At 39.4% G+C, this 26,204-nt stretch overlaps 1 protein-coding gene across 8 annotated transcripts in view; it reads right to left on the reverse strand.

The window, feature by feature from the left end:
* The window catches only part of FRY (FRY microtubule binding protein), a 219,843-nt gene extending 194,394 nt beyond the window's left edge, over nucleotides 1-25,449 (reverse strand). For 4 of the 8 annotated variants that reach the window (XM_086881619.1, XM_086881615.1, XM_086881620.1 and 1 more), the window contains exon 1: nucleotides 25,137-25,230. The gene's annotated coding sequence lies outside the window, so the exon portion shown is untranslated. Of the gene's footprint in view, nucleotides 1-25,136; nucleotides 25,231-25,312 lie in introns of those variants that run through there. The other 4 variants (XM_086881617.1, XM_086881613.1, XM_086881621.1 and 1 more) reach the window with 2 other exon arrangements.
* Nucleotides 25,450-26,204: the final 755 nt, after the last annotated feature.

Raw genomic sequence — 26,204 nt, forward strand, 5'->3', positions numbered from 1 at the left:
GAGAGGAAGAGGAAGGAGGAAGCAGGAGGGCTGAGATGCAGAAGCGGCTGTGCTCCCATGGTGCTGGGGGAGGTAGGGGTGGTATAGCTGCTTCCGAGAAAAACCACCCAGGGTGGTTATTGGGGCTGCCTGGTCCTTTCTGGCCCCTCAGTGTGTGAGAACAGGGGAGAGCAGCCCATGCCTGGCTGTGCAGCAAGAGGCAAAGATCTGCTGCCTGGCCATCTCACAGTCCTTGAACCACCACTCAAGAAGAGCCACAAGCAGAGGGGAGGCAGGACACAACTAGATCTTACGGAGCTGTCTGTCTGCTTCCACCAGCTGAGCGGCTGAGTAACTGCCCACTTTATCTCCCTACGGCAAAGCCAACACTGGCCAGAGCCCAAAGAAACAACAAAAGGGCTTTTCTTCGCTGATCTTAATGACAAGGAATAATGTATTCTCAAAAATGTCATCAGCTATTGCAAACCTGCTCCTTTCACTGCCTCTTAACCTCTCTACAGTTTTGTGTCATAGTTTTGTTTTCACAGTATTTTGTCTGCTCACCTGAAATTCATAGCCACTGTCTCACCACCCTTCCAGGCTCTGCTCTCTGCTTCTCTTCTTTCCCACATGCAGCTTCATATGAATATCTCCTAATATTTCAGTGTTTATCAACTTTAAGATGGTGCTAATAAACAATGATCCGTTTGATAACAATCTCCAGAACACGCAGAAATGCATACAAACTTTTTACCAAACAAATCTGTAGTACTATTTGTCAGAAAGCATTACTACCCTATTTCAAATATTTACACGCATGCTTCTACTTTGGGTAATTTATACTATACCACTTCACTGGGATGGAGAGATCAGTTTGATTTGGAATGTCAAGATATGAATTATTAGAGTGAAATATTTATTGCACAGAACAAACTAGAAACTATCTCACAAAATCTATGCAGTTCACTCGAGGTCACTGACTAACCAGTCCAAGAAGCCAGAGGTGAACCCAGACTGAATCCACATACCCAAACCTCAAAACTGAAAAAAAACCCCAATAGAGCTCTTGCATTTTCCACTTTCAGGAGCTGCTATTCTGACAGTTATTTTCAGGCATTTATATTCTTGCTTTACACTAGTTTCTGTTAGCAGATTTCTTTCTCTTTATCTGTTTTGTTTTTTTAAAACAAATTCGATGCTTCATTTTTGACATGTTTAAAAGGTCTGGATCCAAACAGTAAATGGTAGGAGTTACTTCCTTTAGGACTTGGCTGTCATTAGGTGGCTGATTAGGGCTGTAGCAGCCTGCTCAGTAACAGGTTACTTATGCAACCACGTTCGACTGCCTAGCAACCCTAAGGGTGGGGTCCAAAACAGCAACTGCACCAGTCACATTTTGCAACTAAAGGTGGAGGAATAAAAATAAAAAGAGAGAAAGGAACGGGAAGTGCAAGGGGAAATAAGCACTTTTTTCACGAGAAATGTAACTTTCTAAGAAAAGAAGGCAACGAACAACACAGAAGAACGAATCAAAAGCAGCTAAACTATTTCTCACTCAGAGTGGTAATTAGTTCTGAGATCATAATATGATAATGATTCTTAAGAGAAATAATTCATGCAGAGAACATGTTAATCCCTGCAAAAGATCATGTAAATACTTTGCTATTCTTGAACTAATCTTCCCTTTCCACTGAATGCTGGAAAAAATATTCACTTACAATAAAATCCTGTTAAAAATGTTCCTGGTTAAATAGTTCAGTATGTTGAATACTTACAGAGAAAGGTTCAGTACCAGTACTTTTGTGTCAAGATGTTAAATTTTTTTTAAAAAGTCAAGGGAAACATTAAAGATACTGTTGAAAATTTTAGGAATAAAATTTACTAATAATTTGATTTACTAAGTTTGTGCTGGTCAACAATAGGCATAATTACAGGCTAAAATACATTATTTTGAAGGTTTATAAATAAGCATTCTGTGAAAAAAATCAATGAAACCAGTACTTCAAAGAGTAGTGTATGAAAAAAAAAACCCCAAATTAAAAAACCCACAAAACTACCCAAAACTATTTAGGTACACAAAATAGTATCACTTTTGTGTTCATAAAAAATTGTTCCAGTTAATGATTTTCCCACCCTCCACAAATTCAAAGTCTTTCTCTATTTGGCCAGGAACTGATTATGTATCACAGAGACAATAAGCTTGGCTGGGGATGTTGACCACTTGTATTCATGTAAAAGTTACATTTTTCACTTTTTAACTATTTATGCAGAGGGGAGAAGCGCACCTTCCGAGCAGCAGGGATGCACTCAGCCAGCCTGTGGAGTGCAACGCTACCACCAGGAACATCTGTGCTTGCTTTGGGGCAGCTGCACAATCTAAAGCCTTTAGTCTGGGGGCTGGAAGGAGCAGAGCTCTATCAGTTGCCCACATCCACCCAAATAACTCCTCTTCTGAGTGTTTGGTTTGGCCTGGCCAGGCCTGGGCAGCATACAGCTCTGAACTGGTGCAAAAAGCTCAGAAAGGCAACGTGACGATTTCTTCTGGTCCAGCTCACACTGCACATGCAGCTCTGGCGCTCGTGCTTTCCCCTCATACTCTCACAGACAACTGGTACTGCTCTTCATTTATACTTATAAGTGTATGTATATATATACATATACACACACTATATATATATTATTATAACTCTCATCCCAACACAATGTCTCTTACACAGGAGCCTTCTCAGGTAACGATGTTGCTTCACACAGTAAGTAAATGCTAATTTAGTATGAACTACTCATTTAGTAAATAGACTAAATGAAGAGTTGAGATGCATCATTCATGCTGTGAAACAGATTTGTAAACATACCAGCAGGAAGGCACTATTCTCTGATGTGTTATTACAAAGTCTCTAGAGCCCAACTTGGCAGACTGTTTTGTACCAATCATATATAAGATAACGTGCTTCTTTAACATTTACCTAATTAGTCACAAAGCACTCACCTTACTGTACACCCTATCACCACACTGATAAATACTTTGAGAGTTAGCACCAGTAAATACCATCCCATTCTAAACTCTCATGACTATTTCATAAGAGAATGTTTCAAAACCCAACAGTTCTAGATACATTTCACCTCAAAACTGCCTGTCACTCCTGAATAACTTGCATTTGTCAAGGAGTTAAGAAGTAAAAAGGACCAAATCAGACAGTATTCTAAAAAAAGTCCTAATGTCTGTGGTAGAACATTAAACAAAATATTAAAAAAACCCAAAACAACCCAACCCTCCTTCTATTTCACTATTTATATTTTAATTTTCATTGGGAAAACTTGAGCACAGCCAACACAAGAGACCTAGTGGGACAGAAAAAAGTGCAGGATGACAGAATCTGATTTTCCAGCATCAGGCCTGATTTCCTCCTGGTGAAAAGGATCACATAACCCACAGCCTCATTAGCAATGTGGGGTCTCAAAGCAATAAAAAGAAAGCATTTCATTGCTCAGAAGGAAAGGAATATTCTATATGTGACTATAAGGCTTCCTACTGCAAGCATCTCTAATGGTGCACCAGGTGTTGGTTTGGTCACTACAGCAAGAGTGAAGGTCCATTTGAATAAAAATATGAAAAATAACCCCCTTATTAAAAATCTCAGATCTCTAATTAGGGACAAAAATCTGATCTTTATTTTACTAGTCTTCTTTAATGGGGCTGGAAGCAATAGTATTCAGATAGGGGCTACTACTTTTCTTTTGCCAGGTTTAATTAAAATCAATCTCTAAAATAGAATTTCATTAAATAACTTTCCTTTTTCTGAACTTCCTCCCCACTCTGTTTTGATTAATTAGATATGGAAGCAAATTCAGTGGTCCAGACAATGGGTCATGAAACTTTCAATAAATAAACTCTGGAAGAAACTCTTATACAGTCTGTACAACATCCTGAACAAGATGAAGACCTGAACTTTTCCAGCTTCCATTGAAGGCACAAGCATGAAGAATAACTTGAAAGATGGTTACCAAAACATGTAGAACAGAAACCTGTTTTACAGAGACCCTTTAATGATCTGCAAATATTTTGTCAGCAGCTAAGTAGTTTAAGAAGAGATACAAAACACCCACTTCAGCCAGTACTCTCCCTTCATGTCATTAAATTAGCCATCTCTTTAGTTTAAATTTCTTTTTGTCTAACTAATAGGCAGTTTTTTTACTACAGCATTACTTCTTTCTTTTTCCATCTCAAGTAACTCTTTAGCATTTTAGATATAGTAGAGTGGAAATTGAACCAAACAAGGTCTCTCTCTCCTTGACTAAGAATTGACTTATCCATATCCATATATTTTATGTCTTTAAACTTAAAGTACACTTCTTTAGAGTGAATAATGAAGAAGAAAGACAAACAAAAATAGCATGCAAGTCACTTTTAGTTGTAATACCAACCAGTTTACAGCCCATTTGCTTATTGAAATACTTAAAGGCAAAAAAAATACAAAAAAAGAAATAAAAAATCAAACTGTAGGTGCTTAGACTTGATAATATGAGTGCTCTGAATAATACTTTTAGTGAGTGCATTTTCTAGATGTCATGCAGATGGCAATCTCAAAAATTAAATCAAGAACAAGAATCATAAGGATTTCCAAAACAATAGATAAATTAAGAACAGACATTCAGTTGTAAAATTATTTTAAAAATTACTTTATTTAGGAAAATTAAACAATTCACAAAGTATCTGTAAGGATGCCTTTATATTTGCAAATCGGTATTGCTTTTTTTTTGGTTGTACAACAAAGCACTATTAATCATGCTGCCAGCAAACTGCTTCAGAATAAAGCAGACAATACCTTGTTCAAAACTTATACCAACAAAATTATATGAGCATGAATCTTGATTAAAAAAACTTTTCTCAAAAGTATTAATAGCAAGTCCTTAATGTGTTGCTCTTCTCCACCATGCTCAACAGACCCAGACCTATTAGTTTCTGACAGTGAAGCCTCTGATTAATGTTTACCACTCTGTTGTAAAAAAGGTGGGAAAACTACATGATACAGCTCCAAGTTTTGAGAAGGAAACTTGAGAATATCTGTGATTTGCAATACTCTGTACTGCCTTTCTGAAAAACAACCCAAACTGAACTGAATCAAACCAAACCACCACTTATAAAGAAATAATAGAAGCAAATATTAACAAATGCATGCAACTTCTGTGATGATGTTTCCCTGTATGCAAATCACAGACACATGCAGAATTCATTTATTGATGCTTAGCAACCTATATGGGAAATAAGGCATAGGAAAACATATCTAAATTCTATGGAAATATCTAATAGAAGACCAGCAAGTACCAGGTAGCAGAAATACAGGCCTAACTCTTCACTCATCTATAAAAGGAAGTTTTAATTGTTGCCTTGTTGGAGACATTCACACAAAAACAGACACACTTCAATGCTGCCACTTCTTTCAAGATGTTACTTTGAAACTTCTGAGAGCTAATTAAGGAAAATTACAGTGTCTGTTGTTTTTATGGAATTGCACATCTTTCCTTCATTGTGTGTAATTTTGATATATAATTTTAACTGACCAGTAGATCTCAAACCTGGCCCACATCATCTCTATTCAGCAGTGCCTCACAGGACAGTGTGTGCCTGGTGACACAAAGTGCACCTCTGCTGCCAACACGGTGACCCTGGCTCGGAGCAGCACGCGAGGAACTGCCGACTGCAACATCTGCAGGGGAACCTTTGCAGTCCTCAGTTCCATTTCAAAGGGATGGACAGGAAGGCAAGGACCAGACAACAGCTGCCATTCACTGCAGAGTCTCTCATTAATGATGGGGCCATCCTAAAAGATAAGTGCTTTTTAATTTTGAGGATAATTACAGTTATTAGCTTTCAATCTGTATAATTTTCACTTCTATTTTAATTGTTGGGCGAGAATTCCCTTCTTGCAAAAAGTAACCTTCACCAGTCTGCTCTCAAAGGTATATTTATCAAGTTCACACTCCCCAATGACATGTTTATCCAAGACCTTCAAGGTACTGGAAAATCCTACCCTTTTTCTTGCAATTAATAAGGATGTATCCAAATATCAAATATAACACTGACTGAAGAATACAGGGGCAAACACAGACCTCACGAACTATTATTATTATTTCTGCATCTATATGGATTGTTGCTTCAGACACAAAGCCTCTTTCCTTTTCTGCATAAATCCATTTTTAAAGCATTGTGCAGGTAAGTATGCATCCAAGTATGAAAAGCATACAAGTTTGGAATAGTTTCTTCTACACAAGACCATGGCTGGTGTGTATAAAACAATATATAAAATACCAATGTACTTGATTCAGTTCTGGGACAGGCAACAAAAATCTAATCTGAAACCCCAATCTTAAAATACATTGCTATGTGGAAAATAAGAATATTTAGGCATACCACAAACCAGCTGATAAAAAAAAAAATGCTGATCAGTTTTATATGTATCATGTACCTTAATGATTCTCTATCCATACTATGTTTAAGGAATCCAAACCCTCTCCCTTTCCTTTTAGCTTTTATGTCTTGATTCCTTTATAATCATCAGTGCCAGTTTGTCTATTTTTCAACAGAAAAAAGCACAGGAAGTCTGTGCAGCTTTATAAGTTAATCAAAGAAATCAAGTGCCTCATCATGTAATACAAATCCAAATTTTTTGTTACTTGCTGTATGCTACTCCTTATCTATTCTAGGCAGTAAATGAACTAAAATTGAACCTGATACTTCCCATATGATTTCCCATCATCCTTTAAAGTATCTCTCAATGCTATCCTTTGACAATTGTCACTATTTCACAGTGACTACTGAACTAGCTTTGGTATATGGTCACAACCTGCTTATAACTTACCAGAGATTAACCTAATTTGTTCCTTTATGTTTCCTTCAGTGATTACTTTAAAATGCCCTGCAATTTTGAAGCATCAAAAAAAAAGAAAAAAAAAATAATGATGCAGTATTTATACAAAGACTAATCCATACTGGTAATTTTTTTTCCCCCTGAGTAATTTCATTCAGCTTGCAAGCAGAAAAAAAACCACCCTCAGCCTCAGGATTGTTCTACACAAGACAACTTCATGTATTTTATTTATTTTAAGGGGCTAATTAATAAGGAAAAATAGCTCTTGCTACTGAGATTTCTAAAAAGGAATTTATGAGAATTAAAGTTTGCTGCAGGGCAGACAGACTGTATTTAGAACTATTGTGTACGATCACTGGTTTCCATCATACGTTTACAAAACTAACTCACACATTCATTAAGCAGAACTGTTTATAAAGGCATGATGCCTGCAGTTCTTTGCTCTAGCAGATCTACAGGTTTACCCCAGAATAATGCTTTCCATTACTTTGTTCAGATACCTTTGCAAGAGCAGTCAAATTTTTATATGTTTTGAACAGGTTTGTTTTTAAGCTTTATCAGGACTTGTAACTACTGTTCCTAATTCAAGATGGCCTAGGAGATCTTACTAAATTACTTCTAAACTAAAGATAAAAAAATTATATGACAGAAGGAGATAAGAACACAGGCACAAAGTTACAACTTATCTTACTGAATTTTATGATAAACATTCTTATTTATTTGTTTTCTGTGTTAAAGAAATATAGTAATACAGGCAGGCTGGCCAAATATATCCCACGCTTACAGCTTTCCATTTTGGAACTTTTTGGGTTTTGCCCAAATTTTCAATCTTAGCACTGTAGTAACTGTACATTTGTGTGTTCTTCCACACGTAAGCTATTGGTACTTTACCTAAAAGCTCATGCAAAAATCTGTCATAGTCTGTGCTAATGTGTTTCTCTGAGCTTTTTTTAAAGTAAAAAGCATGCATGAACATCAAAGCACACACTGCAAATGATCGTTTCTAATCTTAGACATGTATCAATTATTCACTAGCTTGTTCTTCTTGCCTTTTATCATATAGACTTCACCATGGCAACACTATTCTTCCCCTCCTAGTCTTAATCAGTGAATCTGTAAACTAATGTTAGACCTAGCCGCTGGATTACTTAATATTCTACTTATTGTACCATGAACATAGACATGGCTCTCTTACTACATCATGAACCCCACACAATTTCCAAGATATCAATACATTTTAATTTGCTTAGCAAGGCTGAGGTGCTAACTGTGTAAGAGCCAGCCAACTCCTCTCTCACTGCTAAATATAAATATGTAGCTTTGAACTAACAAAATTCAGAATGGATTTTAATGTCTGGATGCAATAGCTCTTCTATGGTTGTTTCACAAACTGGGAAATGGCTGGCCTTCCAAAACCCCTAAATTTTAAACTCACTCTTCAATTTTAGAACCATTTCACTTGTTTTCAGCAAGTATCTTAATTTAAATATGTCATATCTGACAGTCTTCTTGGTATGATACCATTTCAATGTTTTCTTTCTGCTTCTTTATGCCTTCCAGCGTTATTAAACATACATATACATATAAAAATGCATCTTTTTCTAGCTCATTTGGGCCTAGCTATTTCATCCCTTTCAGTGATTTTTTTCTAATTTCTCTCTTCTTTTTGTCTAATTAGGTTTTTCTTCACCCATTTCCCCTGTGTTTCTCCAACACTCTTGATCCTGTTAATTCTCACCTTCTTTTAGCTGTTCCATCACAAATTATGCTTCCTTTCCCCTCCAGACTGTGAAAATTGTTTATGTAGCTCATTAATCCAGCAGAGACATCTTTAATGCTTTAGTGCTGCAAGGTTTCTCCCTTCACCTTGTGAAGCAGAAGAGCCAAAATTTCTTGTTTCCCAACTCTTGCTTTTTCACAGAGGTGCTCAATGTGTGATAACTCTGCTGAGATCTCTAAGGAGCACTGATTAAAGTTATGCTTTTGTGCATCTTATTATCATCCTGGCAGCAATTTCTAAGGTTTCTATAATATATAAAAATCTTAATGAGTCTCTAATATGTGAAAATCTAACTACAGTATTAACAGCACAGAAACTGTGATATACACATAGAGTTCATGTCCCTTCCCAGTAAGTCCTTAATATTTTTCCCATATTGCTCTTGGTTAAAATGACGAACTGTGTGATATTTCCCTTAAACATTCCTTATCTTCACCACAGTTAAAAGGAAGTTGCTACATGACCACAGGACTGTCTGGCAAAGGGGCTGTTTGTTGGCTGATGCTGGATACTGCCAAGACTGCTCCACTCCTCTTGTTTGGGAGGTGTGGGACTAAACTCTGTGTCACCTTCAAGCGTCAGCAGACTCCCTTTGGTTTCAGCTAAGATGGAGTTAATTATCTTCTCAGTAGCTGGAACAGTGCTGTTGTTTTGGATTCAGTACGAGAACAATGTTGATAATGCTGTGATGTTTCAGTTGTTGCTAAGTAGTCCTCACCCTAAGTCAAGGACTTTTCAGTTTCCCATACTTTGCCAGTGAGCAGGTACACAAAAAGCTGGGACAGAGCATGACTGGGAGAGCTGACTCAAACTGGCTAAAGAGAGCATCATGACCACTTATCTAAACTGGGGGAGTTGGCTGTGCTGGGGGGAAGGCTCAAAATACCACTGAAAAATGCATGTAGCTAGAATTTTTAAAATTCTTTTACCTGTACATCAGTGACAAGGTCATCACACCTCCATATTTTGAGCCAGCCAGTGATGCACACATTCCCAATACAGTTAACCATATGTGACTATAAACCACTACAATGCACATCTTTCAGAGAGCAGAAGCTGCTCCACCAGCAACACAGGGCCCTAGGATTACACTTACAGCTCAGCTTATACACACTGTAAACCTCTTCTGCTTCAGCTTCCTTACTCCTGCACAAACACCAAGTCCCTAACTTTCAGTGATCTCCTCAGAGCTTGCCGAAGAATTGGATGATCCCGACCACACACAAGGCAAAATTTGGGCTCTTGACTCAATCTCCTCATTCATACACTGGATGGCACATGCACCAAATGACATTAGGAGCCATTTCTACCCATGCAATTTGCAATATTTACAGCCATGGATTATAACTCCACTAATGAATTACAGGACTCTCAGATCACAACACAACTGGACTACAAGACTTTGAAGAGATGGTCTCACAGACAGCCAAGCTCACTTGGCAAACCTTGGTTTAGGTTTTCACACAAACCTAAGACTATAAGATTTCAGAACTTGAACTTCGAATTGTTTAGATTTCTCTTCTAACTTTAGCCCAAAAGGAGAAATGTACAAGACTACCTACACAAATTACACTTCCAAATTAAATGATAAAGTAACAATTCACACAAATAAGCAGGCTATTTAAATAAAAGCCTAACCACAGGAACTGATAATACTGAAGAATTTCTACTAGAAGTACTAGAAGATATCAGCATCCTAAAATGAGACCTTATTGTTAAGCTTAGCATGAAAATTAAGAGTTTATTAAAAAAATATGGAAATACTTTAGAGAAGAAATGGTTTATTTCAGGAAACAGCAAATAAACTAAGCTGCTGTTTGAAAATCTTGCCTTGAACAAATTTGGCTATTTTAACATTGTTATGTAAAAAATGCTGTTTGTTATCTTTCACTCTGACCACCAACTAAGTCTCAATAATCTCTTTGTTTAAGTAGTAAAACGTCTATGATGAATATTAAACAAGACCATGGTGAAAAGTGTTATTTTCCTATTTAACGCAGTTTTCCATCTGGCCAGTAGTGAAATCCATAGGGCTTTCTGAAGCATATGTAGCCCAATGATAGAGACTTAGTATGGGGATTTTTTAATTTAAATTGTAGAGCAATATTCCACAGATGATATTCGGAAGTGTGAGGTTATATAAGGCAAGCCAGAGTGGATTTATTTTCAATCTTTAACAAAAAAAAAGGATTAACAACACACCTACCGCAATCTGCACTATACACACTAATTAAAACTTAAAACTGAGTTTTCAGATCTTTTAGAAAAGAAGAGGCCAGACAGTTATTAGATGCAGTACATTCTGGTTGTAACTGATAGGTTTAAGTGGAAATTAAATAATGTAGTTTCAACTAAATTAAAAATAGCAAAACTATCTATTCAAAGGTAGATATGACTAGAGTCCAAATTTTAAGATGTTTTTGATCTGAAAGATTACTTGTCATGATAATTGGACCCAGCCCAAATTGCTGTTAAAGCCTAATGCACTCAGTGATGTTGAGTGGGATTGATCCTTCCAGCAGCAGTGAGGATACAGATGGATTTAAAATAGTTCCAGTACGGCAGCCCACATCTTAAAGGTTCATTAAATGATGCTCCTTGCCTCCTTAAGAGCATCAAATGCCATAGAATTTCTGACCTTAGTATTTTTCCTCAAGACGTTTCAGAGGACACATGTCAACAATTATTACAATATTGTAGCTCTGGGATGCTGTAACAGCTTTATATCACTTACATGGCCTTAGGGTCTTGATTTAGCTTCACACACACACACAAGCATCCAGTGCTGCTTGAGATGCTGCAGGTGTCAGCCAGAGAGGATACAGATCTCACATCAGTAAAATTAGTTACCCTTTCATGGCCTTGCTTGGGTCAAACAAAACTAAGAGACAGACCCTGAAATCTGTTCCCCATCCCCCAAATGCCAAAAAACTTGAATATGCTTCAGGAAACAACAATGGTTTTAAAGCATTTAAGCTGGTAAATAAACAAGCAAAGAGAGAGAAAAAGAAAAGGAATTCTAACAGATCAGTCTTAGCTCATTTAGCTGTATCTTGTGTAAAAATTAAGGAGATTTGCTACAGAATTGCATTACACAGTATCATGCCCTAGTTGGTCACCAGAATGCCTATAATTCAGAGGCAACTTTAACTTCTGAGTTTAACTGACTACATATAAAAGAATAAAAATAAGTATTTACACAGAGACCTCAGAGTCTTTTCAGATATGAAATGGCGATCACAACCCAGTAACATTAACTCCAGAAAGTCCCCAAATCTACTTTTAACTTACACGAATTTATGCACAGCTGGAGGAGATGAGGAATGACAAATGAACTGCAATGACTCTTGCCCTCTTTGACAGTTACATAAACTAAGCTGGTCAGTTTATTGAAAGTAGGCACACTGAAAGCATGAAGTCACTTAAGTTATGCTAGGACAGAAAGCATGGACTGAAATAGGTTGATCTATCAGCCATGCCCACGGTGGGTTTTTTTTGGTATGTGCACTATCTATGTACAACTTACTGAACTGTGAGACTTCATTAAATACATCAAAGATAACAGGCTGCATATCAGATAGGGCAAAAATATCAACTTGTTCCAATGACTGGTTATTAATGCAACACACGCAGGCACAATGCACAGACTGTTGCAATATGACCACAAAGGTTTTTCACCTTGTGGATCTTCTTGCAGTGGCATCATTATGTCACAGCTGATTTAGCAAAAATTTTAAGCCATCAGAATTTCTGCTAGCAAAGAAGCACCTGTGGTGCTGAGGAGCACCTGGGCATGCTCACTCTTCAACACTTTAAAAAAACAATTGAACAAAAGAAAAAAATTGCATTGTTGATCTATATGCAAAATGCCAGTAATCATGAGGCAAATATTATAGTACAGAGAGCAAATGTAGTATGGCAAAAGATTCCAGCAAGAACTCTTGACAGGCCAACAGAGATTCAGTCCAGCTGCTTCTAAGACTGGTTTAACAGGCAAAAAGGAATGTTCTTACTGCAACTACCACATTGCAGGAAGAGCATCCTTTTGTTCCCTGCTCCTTTTTCCTTAGAGCAGCCCACCTGTGTTCAGTGACGTGCTTCTGCTTTGATCACGAGCAGGTCTAGAGACTGGAAACCATCAGCAGCACTGACAGCTTTGTGGTAAGGCCAGTCACTTCCACTTACTGTTGTTGGTTCTGGATCTTTGATGTTTACAAGCAGCTCCCATTTCAATAGTAATTGTAGGAATCACTAAAGAGTGACCAAACAGCATCATTAACCTTTTTTTAGTGATGAAAAATTCAAGAATGATTGACTTAAAGAGTAACACAAATACATCTATGAAGCATATCTAAGAATACTTCAAAAGGGCATACACTGGAATTAAATAAATAAATGCTTTCTCTGCTAGTCTGTATAGAGAGAGCTTCAAATACAAGATCTGTGTCTGCTACTGGAAAAAATACTTGTGGTGTGCTGGGAGGAATGTGTTAAAAAATCAAAGATTGGTGAGGACGACTGTAAATCGCTCAAATGACCTGGCAGCTGAGAGAGCCCTTGATAAACCTGTGTGAACTGCAGGCCAGTGATTCTCTAGCGTTGTACCAAAACTTAACAGTGCCTGCCTCTTGTGTGCCTCTGTCTGGGTATTGCTGGGGGATCCCCCAGTTAGTGAGGTAATAGAAATAAACTTATTCTTTGTGTTCTAGATGAAAATCTGTGGTTGTACTTCCTGCCAGTGTCAGCTCACAGTGTGGTATCTTGCTCAGAACAGCAGGAAGAAATTCTAAGAGGTCATGGTGGTGATTCCTCAGAGAGAGAAGTCTGAAATGAAGCTGGTATTTGCTCTAGCTAGGCTGTAGCTCCAGCTCTGGTATCTGCTTTATACTACAGAGTGATGTTTGGTGCCTGGAACTGCAATGATCCCCCAGCCCAAAACAGGTACAGCTCTGCACTCCACTCAATTCAACTATTACTTCTCATGGACATCCAACACAGGTGACTGAGATGTCCTTTTGCTAAATGAAGACTTATAAGAAAACATTGAAACATGCTTCAAAAACGATGCTTCAAGCAATGTAGGTCTGTCACTCCTCTCTGTCAACGGCATCCTGCAGTGCGGAAGCTCAAAGAAAGAACTTGCCCACCCCTGCCCTCAAAAATTTAACTCTAAGCTTCATTAATCACAGAGTTCCCACTGAAAGGAACACAGGAACTATCAAAATCACTCATACAAGTGCTACATCTAATCCAGCACGCTGTCTGTTCATTAGCCTGTGGCAGATGGTTTGACAGAAGGTGTAAGAAATTCGTCAGCGGACAATTCTGGATTGGGAAAGTGTCTCTTTAGTTGCTGCATCTAGTTTGCTTGTATTTTGAAGTGCAAGGATTTACAGAAGAAAGGACTTCAAGAACAGTTAAATGCATATATTGCATTTAAGCATGTAATCTTTTGTTGTAGAAATAACATCTTCTCACTGCTCAGATATTTTTGTCAGTTAATTACATAAACTAATGACACACCATCTAAAAAGAAGTTCTTGCATACTTGGCATTTTTTTAGTTTATTACACAGACTTTAGTCTTTCATCAAAAAGGATAGAGAGAACACACAATTCCCTTTCCTCATCAAGGCTAGTATTCTGCATATAGTTCTAATGGGAAAAGTTTAATCTTGCTTTATATGGAAGGTTTTCCAAAGCCTATTTATCATTGCTGACAATCTCCAGCTTCAAATTGTACTCTCTTTCTTGACTGTAAATGGCTTCACATAAACAGAGATCTCCATGTCTTTGCTCGTAACTGGTTGGGTAGGAAAAAAATAATTGCAGGGCCTGGCTTATCTATCAAGCCATCAGCACAGTGGAACGTTGACTCTGATGTCCCAATGATGTATATGTATTTTATTTTATACCCTTTGTCAACAAAGTAGAACCTAATATATGTCAACACTGAATTTCACACAACACAAACTTATTCAGAATCTTCTGTAATTTCTGCTAAGCAAAGTAACCTGCCATCCTCAAGCATATCACTATTAACTTTTCAGCCAGCACAGTATCACAGTACTCAATCAATAGGTAGCAGTTTAACTATTGCTTTTTGCACTCTTTTTCAAACATAGCCTTTTATTATGAGAACAAAATGCTAATTTACAATTTTAATCTTACTGCTACTGTAATAAGAACATAAACTGTATACAAAGAACTACCTGCCACAGCAATGCTCAAATATGGCTTACATGGCATATTAAGGATGCATCTATTCTTCCCCATCTCCCAAAGGGGAAAAGAAACAACAAACCACCTATGTGATTCATGCAAATCTTTGAAAACAATTAGGTAACCAGCTTGGCCATTTCCTCCTTTCCTTCATTTAATAGAAATGAGAATAATATTACAGAATGCTTCAGATATCATTTGAACAGGGCTCCTTCCAAGGTGGATTCACTGGCCTGAGGACCATCAGACTTTCATCAGTCACAAATTGTTCTAGAGTCCTGAAGGCAGCACTGTGGATCCTCCCAGGGGATGGGGAACACAATCAGATTGCATAAAGAATGAAGACTCATTTGTGAATAGTGGGACTGTAGATCCTGTTGCTATATACCTCAAACCTAGCTATTAGCATATGAATTACTAGACCAGAATTATTAAGGGAAGAAAGACTCCACAGTGATACTTGCAAGGCAGAAGAAAGTAGTCATAGGAAAAGGATAGCATGGAAATCACTCTGAAGACAATGAAAACAGCCAGCTGTTTTCAGCAACATTCACTTTCCACACTGTTTCTCTCTATTGACTACTTTGACAGTATGAACAAAGGAAATTCTAGTCTTTTCCATGTTTTATAATAAATATATTGAAAATCCCCCTCTCACTCTTTAAATACGCTTATAAATTTAAATAGGAAATTCACTCAAAGAATCACTGGAAAGCTGGCAAAAATTAATCAAGTCATCATATTAAATACCTGTATTTACAAAGAACTTTGTGCACTGTACAGTATGTCAGAAATAAGAATATGTTCTTGCCTGTTCTTTTTGGCCTCTTATTTCTGTAAATTGCATTAGCACTTGCTAATGAAATTAGCAAAATTAGCTGAGTTATTAAAATTAGCTGAAACCAGAATCTGAATGCAGAATTCAGATGAAAACAGTCTTGCTTCCCCCCCTAAAACAGAGAGAAAGTAAGAAGAGAAGCCCCCCAGACCATAGCTTTTAGGCTCTGAAGTTGTATTTAATTAAAATACAAAAATAGGAACTTTAAGCAATGTAACTGGGCACAACAAGAATTCAAGCCAGTTCGTTGCCAGTTGATACTATGAAAACAACTGAGAATCAAATCTAACCCATAGCAATGACCCTGTGGGAAATACACCTTCCTCTGGACCTTACTTCCTGCCCAGCCACTTCCTCAGGTGAAGAATATCCACATAGTTTCCTCTAAGGACTAATAAATAATTTAGAACAACTTGTTCTAAATAATATCACTAAGAATTTGATATTTCCGTAAGTCTATATACAGCTTCAGCACCCTAAAAATCTTTTACCAGAGAACGAAAGGCAGTATAAGAAGCCATCCTGAGCACCAAACCAACTCTTTATACTGTTCACCACTCAGCTTGTCCTTGGATCAGGATTCATGCCCTGTACACAGCTGCTCCAGGCTGAGCTCAGCTTAGCAACGTGGCCAGGGCCAGACCTGTGGATGCAGCAGTACAGACGTAGCTGCTGAGGACTGACTTCTGCTGGGGGCAGGCCCATTCTTCTCCATCTCCCAAACTTCACTGCACCTTCTCATTTGCTCCCTCCTTCCTCTTCCTTGTTACTCCTCAGAGGCTGCTCCAGTTGTATCATAGCTTCCTTGATGGTAGCTGACCTTCTCTACCCCTTTCAGAAACATTCGGTCTGACCCGAGACAACCGTCAGGGCTAAATATACAGGCAGCTGTTCTGTAGTCTTTCTATGATAGCTTAATAGCAGTGTTTTCCAACAAGGTACACTGTGTGTACAAAGCATGGAAACAAATGGTGTATTTTTACCTTCCTAGATGACATTAGTAATCATTTTAAGAACTGCAAGAGCAAAATAAAATATTCATTTTTGTTTTGAAGGGCACCTGCCTAATGAGACTACAGTAAATTGCCATAGTTGTTTTACTTGCCATGCTTAGACTGGGGAAAAATACCACTGCAGCATTATTATGCCTGTGTGGTGACACAAAGTCCTCCTTGTGTAAGTCCTCCAGTATTGTTCCTAAACAGGGAAAATCAGCCATACAAAATTCTCATGTGGTTCTGACACTCCTTGTTCAAACTTATGAAGTATTTTGCTTTATCTTTTTATGAGACAAACTTTGAGAAGTGAAGATTCAGGCCTAGATGATTTACAGCTAGCAAATTAGTTACAGCTAACAAATCATGCAATAAAATCTAAGCTATTCAAAAAGTCAGCTTGACATGAATCTAACAATAATGCAGATCCTTTTGAAGACTGTATTCAAATTAGTATATTCAGAGGTTTATGCTCTACTTTGCCTGGGACTCCGATGATTTTCAAAAGGCTTTACCAACCCTCATTTTTTTCCCCATAAAGGGCAATTTCTCCCCCTTCATTCTTTATTATGCTCTTCATTCATTCCATCTCTATCCAAACTCGCCCTTCCAGTGCCTTCCTACCAATCTATCAAGTTTCCTTAACTTAAAAATTACATTTATTTTTGCAATCTTTACTTTTAATTTATCTCCCTTATCGGGATTTTACTTCTCATCTGTTTTTATAGCAAGACAACTCCTGAGAATGTACAGCCTGTCAATACCAATAGCACACTTCAGAGTCCTGCAAGGTCTAACTGTGACTGAACATTATTGACAGAAAACAGTTTTTTATTCGTTTTTCTGCAATTAAAGAAGCAAGATAATAATTTTAATTTGTTATGAGACAACTTCCTATTTGCATGATATGGATTCATTTCAAGATGACTTCTGTACTATGACTTCCAGAACAAGATTGCTAAATGACACCGCAACAAACCAGAATTGAAATAACACATCATAAAAGGAACTGAGACAAACATTGTGTCGGAGTATGGGACTCCACAAGTATTTCTAGTAGGGGAAGCAGGAGCCTAGTATATGTTGAAGCTACTCTTCTTTACAGGTGACCCAATCCTACACATCATCTGCGCTCCTTGTACTAACTCTTGCAGACATTCACGATATTAAGCTGAAGGATATCAAGTAAAGGATATTAAGTAAAATAAAAACTCATCAAAATGTCTTGCCTGAATGAATTGTAGCTATTACTGATTACAAAATATCCATGAAATCATAGAATTTACAGAGGGAAGAAATGCGAGTCTGACAGTTATTAAATATAAGTCAGTATTTTTAGGAGTATCCTATTGACACTAAACATTATAAGAAATATTATCTGGTTTCAGCACATGTTTTAAACTTTTCACATACAAATAATTTTCTTTTTGGGATATAGCTCTTTAAGGAGAATATCAGAATCCCAAGTGCTGCAGAATAATTAAAATACAGATTTCAGGTCTGCTTTGGCAAAGCTAAGAAGCTTATGCGATCACGAGGCTTGCAAACATGTCTCTCTTGCTCTCCCAATAGTTTTGAACCACTTGACAGGTATTACTGATTTCTGACAGGATAGCAACCTCTAAGGTAGTTAAATTGCTACATGCTTTACAGAAACAGATGGCCAAGTGAAGAACAAGCTTCTGACAAACAGCTCCAATAGATGCCCTGAATGAGATGAAGACTGGAGTATGGATTCACATCATATTACATATTAGCAGAGTCCACATGGAGAGAAATCTTACCATACCTTCAACATAATAAAAACACTGATCATAACCATCAGAGGAACCATAAAATACAAATTCATAAGGAAATGAGCTTCACTAACTCCAGACTTCACAGGAGGGCATGCTTGCTCTCAATGGTGATCATGTTTAATCAGGAGACAGAAGAAATAGGCAAATATAATATGAAAAACGTAAATCATGTTATTTTAATTTTCAATCTTCTAATAAAGGTAGTCTAATGAAACTATTAACAGCCAAAACAACCCCTCTCTCAGAACATCTATTGCTACAAATATTCCTAATGAGCAATGTATACAACTTTTTATGTATATAAGATGAAGAATTTTAAGATACTGAAAATGTTCGTTCAATAATAACCAAGTTGACAGTTCATCGATAGATTAACCAGATCCATTAAATAATTTCTGAACAAATGCTAAGCATACAGCTGTCCTTCTAACTCATTTCAGACCTTGTCATGCTGTGGGGAAAATGAAAAAAAAAAAAAAAGTGAGACTGATGAATTCTGTGAAGTCTGGTAAAACTGCCTTTTAAACAGCAATGTATGGAATCACTGACTTAGGAACAGTCTAGGCAGCTATGGTACAATCACAAACAATTATGTAACTTCTTGTCTGTCATTTCACCCTCAATGCCAACACTACCTACAGCATCATTTGTGGTATTTCATCACACAAACAGAGGTTAGAGTCGTGTTCTTGCCCAGAAACATTAAGCTTGTCAGTCTCGACAAGTAAACCTGTTTCTACCATAGGAGAAATTTAACTTGCTTTCTGAAAGCACTAGTTTATATTTTCCTGTTGCCAGGTACACAAGCATGCAGTACTTCCTTCCAAAGAACAGTATCATCTATTCAAAGTATTTTTGCTTTTGCATGGAATCAGATTTTTAGTAAAGATATGTGAAAGAAAATGTTAATGATGTAGTAGTTGATTTCTTCAAATTAAAAAAAAAAAACAAACACAAATGTCACTGCATTGTTTTTATACAGCTTGTCAGGTAGACAAAAAATGATCACAGTGAAAGTCCTGCAGTGAATGAATAGAGGTGTTCTGTTTCCAAATAAAGCCTTCCACAAGGTGAGAGAAAGATTCTTTTTCAGGAATCTGTTGTGCAAAGAGCCTGTCTCTGAAATAAGAATACACCTATTATTTAACTTGAAAGACAGCAATACCCTATAGCGCTGCTGAATGTCTTCCGCTCCCTAAGAAGTGGGGTGTCCTGAGAAATTCCAGTCTTACTCAAGTGAGGTGCTCCAGTTTGGAATCCCATGCCAAATTTGTATGCGCTGTCATGGCCTGGTATGAAGGTCTTGCAATTGCTGCTCCAAGACAAACCACGTATTATGATGCAAAGAATAAAATAAATCCACATCCTAACAATCACTCATTTACGATGACAACTGACACTTGTATTTAAACCCCCTTCAAAGCACTCTAATTACCTGTGCTCTTACGTAACTGAAAGAAAACAAAATATTTAATAGACATTAATAATACTATTAGTAATACCACATTTTGTTCCAGTTCGTTTAAAAGTATGTTAAGAGGTTTATAAGAATCTTTTTTCCTGAAGTACAAATTTCCAAGAAGTCTAAAGTATGACAGTACACGCCTACTCCATTTTTACCCCTCCTTTTAGACATTTGCCTAAAGCATTTAAGAACATTTCTTGGTTGACATAGATAATACAATAAAAAGACAATGAAAGCTACGATTTTTTTATCAGTGCTATTTTGGGAAAGAAACTTCAATTACTAGGGACAGAAATCCAGGTTTTAAATTTAGTTCTCACCTCCTGGAGCCTGTAGTCACCAGAAATTCTCCCATCGTTTCCCCAGCCTGACACTGCCATCTATAGCAGTCTCATGCTTGCAGCAGTGATGCCAGCACTGATGAGAACAGAATGTGCGGTCGTGTTGCAAACACAAAGCGTTTTGTGAAAAACAGATTTGGATCGTACATTAGTACAAATATTAGTGACTGATAACTTAAACTGGTGGAGTTTTTTCATGGGATTAACACAGCAGCCAACTGACTTCTAGTCTAGGAAAGGGAACTCTTGAGCAGGACCAACAACACTCCTTTTAGGGCCAGTTGGGTGCATATATGCAAATAATGGATTTCTTTATATAAATAAGGAATGTAAAGCCATCCACTAGACACAGAAGCTGAGGGAACACTGATTTGGAACAGCACTACCTGCAATCTCAATCAAAGTTCTAAGATGTAAGTCCTCAAACATGGTATGGAGCCTGTCAGAAGCTTGTGGTAGGAACTGCAGAATTTCACCATTTCAAAACCCTCCATGGGGCTGCATTCCTAATGAAGTTCAAAAAAAGTCATAACATGGTAGTGAAATTTATACTTAGACTCACGGGTATTCAAGGTATTCACTGAATAATACTGACTGGTGCCATTCCACCTCACAATGGCAAGTTCATAAAAACATATTCATACAGCACATAACCTATTCTTACCAGAAGCCACCAACACCAAGAATCTAGAAGCAATTGCTTAGAATACATGAGAGATGATGAGCATCTCTCATTCAAGATGATATGACAATGGAATTAAGCAATATTCAGGAACACACTGTACAATAACGATGCTTTTTTACCCTGACTTTTAAGTCAAGCCCAGAGCTCAGGAGACTCAAGTTAGTACGTATCAGTGTAACTTCAGGCTTTTTTGTAGATGTTGTCTATATTTAAAATACCTGAACATTCACTAGGACAGCTGTTGGAGCACAAACTTCCCAAGTTTTTCAAGTCCAAAATAAAAGACCAAATTAGCAAGTACAGGCATGATCTTTATGTCAATTCCACAAGAGAAGCTGAGAGATACACACCCCAGACCTGCCTACAAACTCGTGATAGTAGAATTCTCTGAGAAACAGTTTCTGTTCCAGACCTTGCTCCAACACAAACAGAAAAGCAATCTGCACCTGGACAGGTTTCACACCCAGGTGAGTGTTGTCACCACTACACTTCAAACTATGAACTTTGTGGGCAGAAGAACCTATTTTTCCCAAATGTCACATTAGCCCCAATCATTGAATCTGGTGGAAAATATTAAGTGAATTTGGCCTGAGTCTAGAAACAGTCTGGCAACAGGCAAGCAAATGAAACACCAGCATAAACTATCTGCTCCCCAAATTAGCCATAGATCTAGACTGGTTACTTATATCAGCAACAAGTATGTCCAAAATTATCATAATTATGCATAATAACATCTGAAGAGGCTATTAAACATTATTCAGGTTTTAAGCCAATTCCAAACTACAAAGCATCATATTCACCTTGAGCAGGGGATGCAAATTACCTCCCATTTGTTCTCACAATTCCCTCTGAAGCATGTTTTATTAGTCATTGTCACAGACCCCAGGTTTAATTTAGCACAGCCGTTCCAACATTCAGTCCTCCAGGCCATAAAACTGAAAGCATATGAGATGCATTATGAAATTCTGTCCTATAACAATAAAGTTAAAGCCACCGACAGCATTTCTGTACGCACTACAATAAGCAAACCATTTTTAAGTCTAACAAGAGCATTCCCAGTTTTACCTTGTTGACCAAATTCAAACTGAAATCTATTATATGAATCACTGCTATCCTGATGATCACCTCTTCCAAGACTTTGATCTTAACAATCCAAAATAAACTGTTTTTCCAGCTATGCAAATCGCCCTCAAATACTGTCAAATAAAATACAGCTTTTATATCCCCGAAAAAGTTTTATTTTGTGGAAGTGTAATATAACATTTATTTATTTAACCATAATTACATACTATCAGGAGGTTTTCCTCAGACTGGGAAAAACATAGACTAAGTAGTCCACATTTGAAATAGAAAATACCATTTTAAAAGACCTAAAATATTAGTGTTGGTAAAATATAAGACCTCGAATACATAATCTAGAGTCTAGTAAGCTTGCAGAGGGATTTATAAATGTCAAGAGTATTTAAGGCTCACAGAGTCATTACAGCACTAAATAAAATAATATAAAACACCACCACAAAAAAAACCGACCCATAGATTTGATTTCTTCCTGAGTGGAAGCTCCCTACAATTACTGCAAGTCAATGAATGGACCCATCAGGTGTTCCCGTCATTATAAAAAGGCAGCTGCTATCTGGAAACATACGTTAAATTATTTATCAAATGATCCTAAATATCATCAAATTCAGTGCAGCCAGTCATTCAAACAGCTTCTAATAAATTATTTGATACGGCTCTAATGGAAATCATGAGTTACTCAGAAGCATTTTCTATTAAGCAGCACCACACTAATATTTTGAAATTCCACCCAGACACGTCCAGAAGTGACATGCTATAAATCACATTAGAAATATATTCCCCTGCTTTTGAGGCATTATCAGCAACATCCAAGAATTTACGCAAATTAAGAAACAAGTAATTTTGACAGCCTATTGCCATGGTGGAGAACACACAGATTTTTATTCTGCACAGCGCAGAAGAATTTTTTTTTTTACTTTTTCCTGCTGGACAAAAAAAGAGTCCCCACATCCTTTACCACATCAACAGCATCATAAATATCAACCAACTCCAGAGCATTAAACAACGCCTATATAGTACAAAGGCAACTTCCCAGTAATAACAGGTTGTACTGTATTGTTCATGGCACATCCCTCCCCAAGGAAAACCTATTTCAAGACCAAAGCCAAAAAGCTGTCCTTCTATTAAAATGAGTAGACTCACTGCCATTTTAAGAGACTAAATATGACACTGTTGATGGTGAAAAGACTCTAGCAAAAGTTGGGAGTAAACAATCTCAATTTCAGGTTAGGGAACACAAGGCCAGGGGACAGAGATGGGTAAATTATTTGAGACATTTATTTAAGGAAAGCACCAATAAATAGTCTCCATCAGGCGTTCATGCATTTCAAATTAATATGCTAATCTGCTATTAACCACATTCAAATAAACAGGAAATGTTAAGCAGATGTTTGGGATTAATAAATTTCTGATGTATAAGAATAAAAACTAGCCATTATATTTAAAATGATGCAGTGAAACAATCAGTTCTTTGGTTCAAAACACTAGTATGGCTTCTTCTAGTGTCTAAAACGACAGATGCACATGAGTATGATCACCCATGGATGGATGTGTGGTGCACAGTGGCAGACTAAGAAGAAACACAAACAAATTGCAACACAGGAAACTGACAATAGATTAAGAAAAAAAATAAACCAAAACAACAAAAACCAAAAAGCACAAAGATAGTTAGACACTGGCACCACCATAAAAACAGAGTCTGTGTAACCTCCATTCCTGGAAATACTCTAAACTCACACAGACAAAGTCTGAGAAACATTACCCAACTGGACTTCCTTTGAGTGCGGAGACAGAACTAGGTGACATTCAGAGGTCCTTTGCAATCTAAAATACTCTACAGTTCAGTGCTTTTTTTTTCCTAAAGTTCCTTTCTTTATTGGAGGTGTACTTTTTCCATTTTCATTTATGCTTCATTTACACAAGTCTCCCAATTATTTGTAGGGGCTCCAAAATAAAAATCAGAATGCTGCTCTGCGAGCAATCATGACGAGGTAATTGATACAAATGATGTAATATTACAACATTTGGAGCAAGAAGACCCATTTATTTTATGGCAGTTCCATCACCAGAGTCTGCTGAGAGACGGTAGCTAAAACAAAAGCGAAAGATTCTTTTACAAAGTAATAAACAGCTCTGATCCTTGTAGGCTGTTATCACTCCATCAGCCTGCATCACCCACATGTTGCAGGCGTTTGGAGACGAGTGACAGGACAGAAAACGAAGGAAACGCCAGATCAAAAAAAAGCTCGAGTAACCCTACAGGAAGCAGTGCATGAATCAGGTGTGCACGTAGATCACACCTCGCGTCTCACACCGAAGACACACTGCAGAGGACAACGCCATGAGTACCTTTGTTCGCACGCTTCAGGGGTGACCTTAATGAAGATGTAGTAAAAGCATCCTGGGTGCACCTGTGGATATTAACCGGCCCACAGTTGCCTATACCACTGAAACATTTTTTTCCTCTCTAAAAAAAAAGAAAAGGCTTAAAAAAAATAAAATAATAATCCCACCAGGGAGGCCTCCAGAACGAGTTTATTTCCCACTCCTTAAATAATAACCGTGCTATTTTTAAGACGCATTGTGATGGGAAGCGCATCTAAAAATAAGTTTGCTGGCGCTCGGCGGGCCGGTGTCGCTCCCCACGCCCGTCCCCGTCAGGGCAGCCGGCCCGGTCCTCGGTCCCCGGGGCCGCCTCGGGCGGGGAGGGGGCCGGGGCTGCAGGTGGGGAGGCGGCTTTGTCTGCCATCGGGCACTAAGCGACAGCGGCGTCAAGGCGGGCAGCCGCCGGCTGGCGACCGGGCTCGGAGGAGCCGGCGGAGAGGCGCGGGCGGCGGAGGGGCAGGGGGAGCCCCCGCCACACCGGCATCCCCGAAACTTTCCTCCGGGTCGCCGCGAGGGAAGAGACGCCGCCGCCGCCGCGAGCCCCCGGAGCGGAGCCGGGGAGCGCCCGGTGTCCCCGCCTCTCTCCCCGTCCGCCGGGCGCGGCCGAGCGCCGCCTCCCCGCTCCGGCCGCCCGCCATCCGCCGGGACGCGCCCGCTGCGCTCCGCCGCCCGCCGCCCTCCCCGCGCCGCCGCCCGCTCACTCACCCGCGCCCGGCGAGCGCAGCCACCAGCGCCTCCTGCCCTCGCTCCCTCCCTCCTGTCAAGCCGAGCCCGGCCTCCCTCCGCCCGACCTCCTCCCGCCCGGCCCCTCCTTCGCCACCGGGAGCCGCCGCCGCCGCCTGGGCCCTCCCCCAGCGGAGCGGGCACCGCCCCGCTCTCACCTGGTCCTGCCGCCGCCGCCGCGGGGGGAGCGGGGCGAGATGGGGACAGCCGAGGCGGCTCCGGGCAGTCCCAGCCAGCGGCGAGATCGCGCCGCCCCGCCCGGAGCTCCCTGGGCTCCTCCCCGCCGGGACGCCCCGGGAGGCGAGGGGGGCGGTGGGCCGGGCCGGGCCGGGCCGGGCCGGGAGCGGGCGGGCATGGCGGGCGCGGCCGCCTTCTGCCCCTCGGGAGACACGGAGCGACCGGGGCGTCGCGGCAGGAAAGCTAGGCAGCTCTCCCGGGAGAGCCGGCCGGGATGACGGCGCTCTCTCGGGAGGAGGTGGCAGGAGCCCGGCGGTGGGGCTGTGGAGCCCGACCGGCAGCGGCGGGAGCGGCTGCAGGCCGGGCTGGTTCCCTCTGTGTCACACGATCCCAGCGCCGCTCCTCGCAGCAAGTGTGCCGGCTCGGATAACCCCGCTCGTGAGGAGGGATGCTCGGTGTGCGAAATAGAAAAGAGGGTGGAAAATGGGGGACTTCCAGGGAAACGGTAGTGCTGGTAGTACCTGTCAGCAAGGAGCTCTTAATCTGAAGTCCTGGGTGGGGTGCGGGTCAAAAATAAGGCGGCAAGGGTTAAGTGAAGTAAAAAAAAAAAAAAAAAAAAGAAAAAAAAAATAAGAAAAAAAAGAAAAAAGGGAGAGAAGCTGCAGTGAGTGCTCTGCGCTGTGATCGGGAGGAGCAGGAACGCGGTGCCGCTGCTGAGAGGCATCCCGAGGAGAACAGCGCTCCATTATCTGCTCGCCGAGGGGCTGGTGAAGGATGGGGGTTTAAGTCTGCGGCCTCAGGTAACTTAAAATGTGACAGTACGTGTGAAAGGGATCAACCAGGAAATACTTAAACCCATTCGTGTTGTTTTAG

Source organism: Cyanistes caeruleus, chromosome 3 (genome assembly GCF_971803275.1).
Source record: "Cyanistes caeruleus chromosome 3, bCyaCae1.hap1.1, whole genome shotgun sequence".
NCBI lineage: Eukaryota > Metazoa > Chordata > Aves > Passeriformes > Paridae > Cyanistes > Cyanistes caeruleus.